The sequence below is a fragment of the Leptonychotes weddellii genome, chromosome 5 (genome assembly GCF_054177405.1).
Source record: "Leptonychotes weddellii isolate Sample4059 chromosome 5, ASM5417740v2, whole genome shotgun sequence".
NCBI classification, from domain to species: domain Eukaryota; kingdom Metazoa; phylum Chordata; class Mammalia; order Carnivora; family Phocidae; genus Leptonychotes; species Leptonychotes weddellii.
This window is the reverse complement of record NC_138373.1, coordinates 155,714,276-155,721,878: the sequence shown is the minus strand read 5'-3', so window position 1 is coordinate 155,721,878 and position 7,603 is coordinate 155,714,276. Positions and strand designations below refer to the sequence as shown.

The following is a 7,603-nucleotide window of genomic DNA, read 5'->3' as shown; positions in this document are numbered from 1 at the left end:
GCTGAGCCCGGGGACACAGAGATGAATCACGCAGAGCCCCACCTGGGAGCCTTTGGAGGGAAAGACACCGGGGACAGATGAGCATGGGGTGCTAAATGCTGCTTCAAATATATGAGCAAACATTCCAGGGGCTGCCCCATCTTGCCTGGGTGGACGCAGGGCAGCCGAGAAGGCTTCCTGGAGGAGGAGGGCACCTTCCAGCAGGGCCATGAAGAACCAATGGAAGCCCTCAGGGCAGGTGCAGAAGGGCAGGAAGAGTTCCAGGTAGAGGAACACAAGGGGAGGCCGAGAGGAGGGAAAAGTGGAGAGCAAATAGGCAGACGAGATGCCCTGCATGCATGGGCAGGCAGTGTGGGGCGACAGTGGCTCTGATCCAGCACGGGGTGGGGGGTCTGGGGGGTTGGGGATGACCCCCGGCCACCCACAGGTATCCCATCAATAGCTTGCATGTGACCTGGCTCCCTCTCACAGCTGCTGGAGGCCAGCACGGCTCCAGGACCCCAGCCTCCCTTGGGAACTCTGAGCCCCTTGGGAAAAGCCGCTGCCTTAGGCTAGCAGCTCTGCAAGCCCCCCCGGGCACCAGCTCTGGCCCTCCCTGGGAGAGCTGACCGCAAAGCCTGCTGGGGCCTCTCTGGAAACCAGACCCGGTCCAAAGGCCAATGAATGCCCAGCAGGCTGGTGTGCAGAGGTGACGGAGAACAAGGACACAGGTGCGATCTTCACTCAGGGAAGCGCAGTTTGGCCCCAAGTCACAGCCGGGAGACCAGGGCTCAGAGAGGCGGAGCAGCCTGCCAGAGCCTACCCAACCCGTCTGGACGCGGTGAGTGGGCCCGGGCGCTGAACCCAGCCCTGACGGTTCCGGGGGCTCCCCCCACCGTGGCATCAGTGTCCCCCACGGGTCCACGGAGCCTCGAATGCTGGCCTGTGGCCAGTGCACCCAGAAGACATTTTATGAATGAGTGAACAAAAGAATCTGAACCCCCTGCTCTTCCTCCCCCACCACACGGCAGTAGGAAGAAGCCATCTGCTACTGTTTTTTGTTGTTGCTGTTACTCTGAAAATCAAATGCACAAACCCAAAGTCATAGCTCTGTGTCGCATCAGGACGGACAGACACCCCAGCCCCTGATTCCGGGCTAGAACTGAGTGTGGCCTCCCAGGGACAGGAGTTAGACAGACGAGGACCAAATCTCCGCTCAGCTACTAGTAGCTGGAGACTCGACCCGCCGCACCCCTCCTCTGAGCCTTGGTATCCCCACCACAAAACGGAGGTGTAAGAGGACGTACCTCCCTTGCGGGCTGCCGTGAGGACCAAGGAGGTGGGACCCTGCAGGGGTGAGTGCAGGCGGGGGGTGGGGGGCGCGATCCCGGCCTGCTGGCCTCCTCTGCCTGCGATCCTGGCCGCTGGGTAAGCTCCGGAGCCCCCAGCACTAACTGCGCTGGACGCCCTGCAGGCAGCTGAACGGCTTACACATTCTGAGGCTCCCACATGGCCAAAGGGCAGAGGGGCCAAGGAGGGCGCGGGCAGGTGGCCCACTGGGCTCCCCCGTGACTCAGCAGGACTCAGGGAGGCTGCAGGTCTAGGGACGGCTGTGCCCTGTGCAGGGAAGCCCAGATGCTGCTGTTTCAGATAAATATTTTATCACTGCTCACAGAGCAGTCCCCAGGAAGGTGCCGGCAGCCTCTGAGCCCGCAGAGCACCCCTTCCTGCCCGGACAGAAGGAAGTGGCTGGGTGGGGTGCAGGGTGGGGTCGGGAGCCCAGACCGCTAGCACATTAATGTTCCCCTGAGACTTTAGGTCAGCTCAGCTCAGCAAATGCCCCCTGAGCCTCACCCACACTCTGCCCTGCCCTGTGCTGGGTGCTGGGTGCTGGGTGCTGGGCTCAGCCCTGCTCCGTGGACAGCTCCCACGTTCCTCTTCACCATGCCTAGAGCACTAGCCCTCTGCCCTTTGGCCCAGGCACATGTCCCATCCTGCTGGCCCAGTGCCATACCACCTCCCCCAGGAAGTACTCCCGGCTTTCCCCCTTCTTACTGTGTGACCTTGGGCAGGCCCATCGCACTACCTAAGACTGTTTCTAAAATGGAGCTGATGACCCCCACTCGTGGGGCACCGGATGAGATTATATAAACGAAGAGTCTCCCAGCACCTCGCCCACATGGAGACATTCTCTTTGGAGGGAGCTGAACATCAGGCATCTAATCAATAAATATTGAGCGTGTCTCAGGGTGGGACGCAGGGACATTTAGCGCCTGGCTCCTGCTCGCAGGGGTCCACGATTTTACTAGGGACACGGGACCTAAATAATACTAATAGTAAGCAGCAACACAACATGACAGTAGGACCAGCTGCCACGTTTCAAGCCCCTGCCATTGCCAGATACTTGACATCACATCCCCACGTTCACATGTCCCAGCAGCCCTGTGCCGTGGGGTTCTTACCCTCACTTCGTAACAGAGTGGAAACCACAGCTCCCCACCTCTCCACGGCCAAAGCCAAGCTCAGCATCTTCTCCCAGCCTTCCCTCTCCACGCTGAGTCTACTGTGCCAGGGACCATCACCACCACCTACTCAAGTCCGAGACTAACAGTCCTGGGGACTCAGCAGGTAGTGAGCTCCCTGTCACAGGAAATAATCAAGAAGGGGCATCATGTTTATTATCATCAATGCATGGCCTCAGTGGCTGGCTTTCAGTCCATCTTAATCAGACCTAAACACTTACCAGCTGTGTGACTTGGACAAGAGACTGACCTCTCTGTGCCTTGCCTTCCTCATCTGTACAATGGGATCATACCATGGCCTTGGAGGGTTACATGAGGGCAAATATGTAAGCTTCTAAGCTGTCTTCAGGTGCATCTCAAGGGCTGCCTATGTGTTGACTATTATTATTTTGTAGCTTTACCTTACCCTTCCTCCTCATGGGAACCAAGCAGGGTAGAAATCGAAATTTCCATGTCACAGATTTGAAAACTGAGGCACGGAGAATAACCCCTCAGACTCAAAGGGTATGTGGCAGAACCGGAACCAGAACGCGGGTCTCCTGGAGCTGAATGGGGGCCACCCTCCCAGCCTGGGTCCTCCATCCCCCCAGTCTTTCCTCCTGGGTTTTCCTCTGAGCTCCGGGCAGACTGGTTTTGCTGGAGAAACTGCTTGGGCAACACATAGAAGGTTTTTAACCAGTTCAGCGGATGGCACAGAAAGCAAAACCTTAAGAACCTTCCAGAAAACAAGCAAGACTTCTGCTGGGGTCAGAGGAGCCCACTGTGGTAGCTCTTGATGTCAGGGTGTTTTGGTGACACTCTCTCACATTCAGGCAGGTAGTGTGGTGGGGGTGGAAGGCGGGCATGCACACCTCCTGCCAGAGACCCTAGGTTTGAGCCTCAGCCCTGCTCCTTGCTGCCTGGGTCTATAGGCAAACCACTTGCCCTCTCTGAGCCTCAGCTTGCGTATCTGTTAATTGGGTATGGTCACGATCACCCTCTGGGCTGGCTAGTGCCTGGAGAAGGTCTGCACATAGGACCAGGCGCACGGTAGGTGCTCAGGAAATGGCAGCCCCCCTTCTTTCCAGGGGTCACGCCCTGGAATCAGAGCTGAGGAGAGCAATGCTCCGTGCTGAAATGAGCTACATGTATTTTCTTGATAATCTTTTCAGAAGCGGCCTGGCCCCTGTACCCGCACCCCCACTTTTCCCAGGGTGTAGACAGTCGGTGGCCTCACTGTTCTCCCCGGAGGGTACAGATGGGCACGAGCTGAAGGCTTCCCTGGGCCAGGCGTCGAGTGCTCTCGGGATGCCAGAGGTACGCATTGACGCTAACGCTGATTCGGATACGGGCGGTAACTCCGGGGCCGATACCAGCCTGAGCAAAAGGCCACACACCGGAGCAGGTGCAGGGGCCTGCATCGCCACTCTGGGTCCTCACATCGGGACTGTCCCTCTCGGGGCCTTACACGGAGCCACCAGATCCTTACCACAACCCTAGGCGCCAAGTGCTAGCAATTCTCACCACTTTACAGATGAAGAAACTGAGGCACACAGAGGTTGAGACTCTGGCCAATGTCCCACAGCTGGGGATAGGTGGGGCCGGGATTCGAACCCAAGCAGCCTGGCTCCGGAACCCATGGTTTTAATCATCTCAACAGTTTAGTCCAAGCCACCCAATGCAGATGACAGAACTGAAGCTCAGAGAGGTTAGGCAGCTTTCCCATGGCCACACAGCTGTTAAATGGTGCTGCCAGGATTTACAGCAGGTGAGCCTGACTCTGGGGTCCCCGGCCTCTGTGGCCCCTCTCTGGCCCTGGCTGGCTCCTCCTCCCAGCCCTGCCCAGAGCCCCGTCCCAGACTTAGGGATTCCTGAGTCACCAGAACTGGGCGCACGCACAGATCTCAAAGCCCTCATCCCAGTGGTGCTCCCCCACTGAGATTCGGTTCTGAGACATATAAAAGGGATGTGGTTAAATGGCAAAAAGAGGGTTATGGTGTCACCAGGAAATTACCTTTTTGTTCCACTAAACCCACGTCTTCATAGCAGTCCAAGACTCTAATTTGTATCTACTGACTCAGACTTGGGGCATGGCTGGGTCTTCTTCGGCACGTCCCCCGGGGCCATCCGAGGCTTCTGGGTGAGACTAAAGCAGGACATCTGGACCCTGCTGTGTGACCCTGAGAAGCAATGACCCCACAGTCTGACCCTACAGCTCCCCGTTCAGATCGCACCTGTGGCCTCTCCCTACATGCCTCAATGGGGATCCCCCTGCCATCTGCCACTGCTGGTGGGAAGGAGCGAGGGAATGAATGAAGGAATGAATGGCTTTTCCTGCCCCTCTATGGGCATCTTGGGAGCCCGCCCTCCTCACAGATGTCGCAGAAGATGATTTTGTTCATGTCCATGAACGCCCAGGACTCAGGGCACCCGGAGAGGTGGGGAGAGGGCCCCGGGCTTTCTCCTTCCTTCTTCTCGCCCCAGGTCCTCCTGGCTCTGCCGGGAGTCGCCTGGGAGACCCGGGTGTCATCTCACAGTGCCTGTCTTGAGAAAGACCTGGCACCAGCGTCCCAGCCGGATCCCATAGAACGCTGCCCGACTCTGCCCAGGCGAGGCCGCTCAACCATCCCCAGGCCTTTTGATCCATCCATTAGAAACAAACAAACAAACAAATCCATCAGCTAACAAATGTTTCTGCACAGACCACTTTCCCTGCTGATGAGAAATTAAGTCCACGTGAATGTCCCCATCACCAGACAGTGAGGTAGCTGAAACGCAGAATGCCAACCACTCTCATGGCTTACATCACATTCGCGGCAGGCTTGCGATGTGTCAGGCATTGGGCCTCTTTGGATCCCCTGACTACCTGTAAGGAGTGGGGAATACCATGGTTTCTAGTGCTGAGGTGGAAAAATGGAGGCCCTGAGAAGCAAAGTCCCTTGCCCAGGACCACGCGGACAGCCAGCGGTGGCCCTGTGATGCTGACCCATGTCTGCCTGACTCCGGAGCACCCCCCTACCCCCCACATTTTCAACAAACAGCTTAGAATCTCAGACCACGTGGCAGGAAAGACCCTTGGGAGCCCATGACTTGCTGAGTGCTGGGGACTTGGGCTCAGGGAGGGGGAGCGGCTTCGTCAGGGACACAGTAAGTCCACGCCCCTGGGTTGGGCTGCTCTTGGGTCCACCCGGCCGGAAAGAGTATGTGATCTTGTGCCCTCATCCAAGGCCACCACTCAGCGGTGTTCACACTTGTATGTGCACGGGGTGGGGGTGGGGGTGGGGGTGGGGTGAGCTGTAAGACACAGATTCCTGGTACCCTCATCAGAGGTCAGGACGAGATCCCAGGCATTGGCATTTTATCAAGAACTGTCACTGAAGAGGACAATCTGGTGGTCCTGGACCCCGCCGCCAGAGCCCCTAGCTTACCCCTCCAGGAAGGGTTCTCAGGCTGGGCGCGGTGCAGGAGGTCTGAGAGGCCACAGGGAGCCCCCCTCCCCCTCCAGATGCAGTCCAGGGAATGCTGTTTGGAATCCCGGGGAATTCCGGCCCAGCCGGGCTTCCACCAAAAGCATCACTAATCACCTGGACAGCGATGGCCTCTCCATGCAGCTCTACACCATCGCACTGCTGTCCTGCAGCCTGGATGGGGAAATGGAGGCCGCCCACAGGAAGCGGCCTGGTGGGCCAGGGCCAAGACCACACCCAGTGACCCCCAGGCCAGGGGCCCTCCCCGAGCCCAGCAAGTTTTCCCCTACCTTGGCTCCATTGGAAACAATCTTAGAAAGCGTCAGGCCCTGCTCCTGTGAACAAGGTCCAGCGCATGGTCTGATTTTGCCAGAGGCCCAGACCCAGTGGCAGGCAAGTCTGCCCTGCCGGCCACCTCTCAAGGGATGTGAGGGGGGCTCCCTAGTTCTGAGGCCACAGACCCCTCTGTGCTCCAGCCCTGGGGTCTCTGCCCTCAGATGTACCTGCTGCCTCAGACCGCCCCCTCCCCCCCACCCAGGGCCCTGCAGGGCCAGCTCCCCACAGGAAGGTGGCAGGAGGCCCAGGCTAGAGGCCAGAGGGGTGGGGCCCCACGCTAAAACCGGACAGGGCTCCAAAAGGAGGTTCTCCCTCCCTCGACCATCTTTGTTTGCTCTATTGGGGGGGGCAGTGTAAAGGAGGGGAAGAGCTGCATGGGGAGGGGGCAGTGTTGGGAAGGAAGATCGGGAAACAAGGCAGCTGGACACCCGGCTGGACCGACACGCAGAGACCCACCCGCAGAGACGGAAAGTCAGAGATAGAGACGAGAAGGGGGCGGGGCGGGGCGTTGGGGGGAGGGCTGGCTAGGAGAGACCCCGAGAGGGGAGCTGGGAGGTCCCGGGGGTGGGGGGGCCTCGTACTGGGAGAAGCTGGAGCCCCTTGCTGGGGGCCGCCCGGCCCCTACCCCATCCCATGTCCCCGCACTCGGCGTGACGCGCGCGCGCGCGCACACACAGACACACAGACACACAGACACACAGACACACACACACACACACACACACACTCGCACACGCACACATACACGGCGCTCCGGCGGACCCGGCCCAGCCTCTTCAGGGGCGCGCGTGCGACCCCCCGCCCCCCCGGCCCCCTCCCCCCGCGGGGCCTCCGGGGCCCATCGCCGCCGCTCACCTTGGTCCCCGCGCCACCGCCGCCGCCGCCGCCACCGCGCAGAGCCGGAGCCCGGGCCGGGGGAGGGGGCCGCGGAGGCCCCGCCCCGCCCCGCCCCCGGGCCCGCGCTGGGGCTCCGGACGCGGCCGTGGCCACCGCCGCCCGGGCTCCGCAGCCGATGCGAGCGAGCGAGACCCGCGCGAGGACGCGACCTGCGGCCGCCGGGGAAGCGGCCCGCCCGAGCCGGGAGCTGGGGCCGGGGCGCCCTCCGCAGATCCCCCACCCCGGTGCACTGCGCAGGCTGTAGGCGGTGCCCGCCGGGGATGGGGCGTCCCCGGCCACCCAGTAACCCACCCCCCGGCGGTCCTTTAACGCCCACCGAGCGCCCTCTCCTCGAGCCTCGGCCTGCGCGGGGCGCTGCGAGCCCGGAGGAAAAATCAGACGTTCGGATTCAGTCCCTGCCCCGTTGGGCGGGGGGGGGGGGGG

General features: G+C 60.5%; 1 protein-coding gene across 1 annotated transcript in view; it reads right to left on the bottom strand.

Annotated features, from left to right (window-relative positions):
• The window catches only part of PRR5 (proline rich 5), a 49,216-nt gene extending 41,947 nt beyond the window's left edge, over positions 1–7,269 (bottom strand). The window contains exon 1 of the mRNA XM_081822620.1: positions 7,139–7,269. The gene's annotated coding sequence lies outside the window, so the exon portion shown is untranslated. The remainder of the gene's footprint in view (positions 1–7,138) is intronic.
• Between the last annotated feature and the right edge of the window lie 334 nt (positions 7,270–7,603).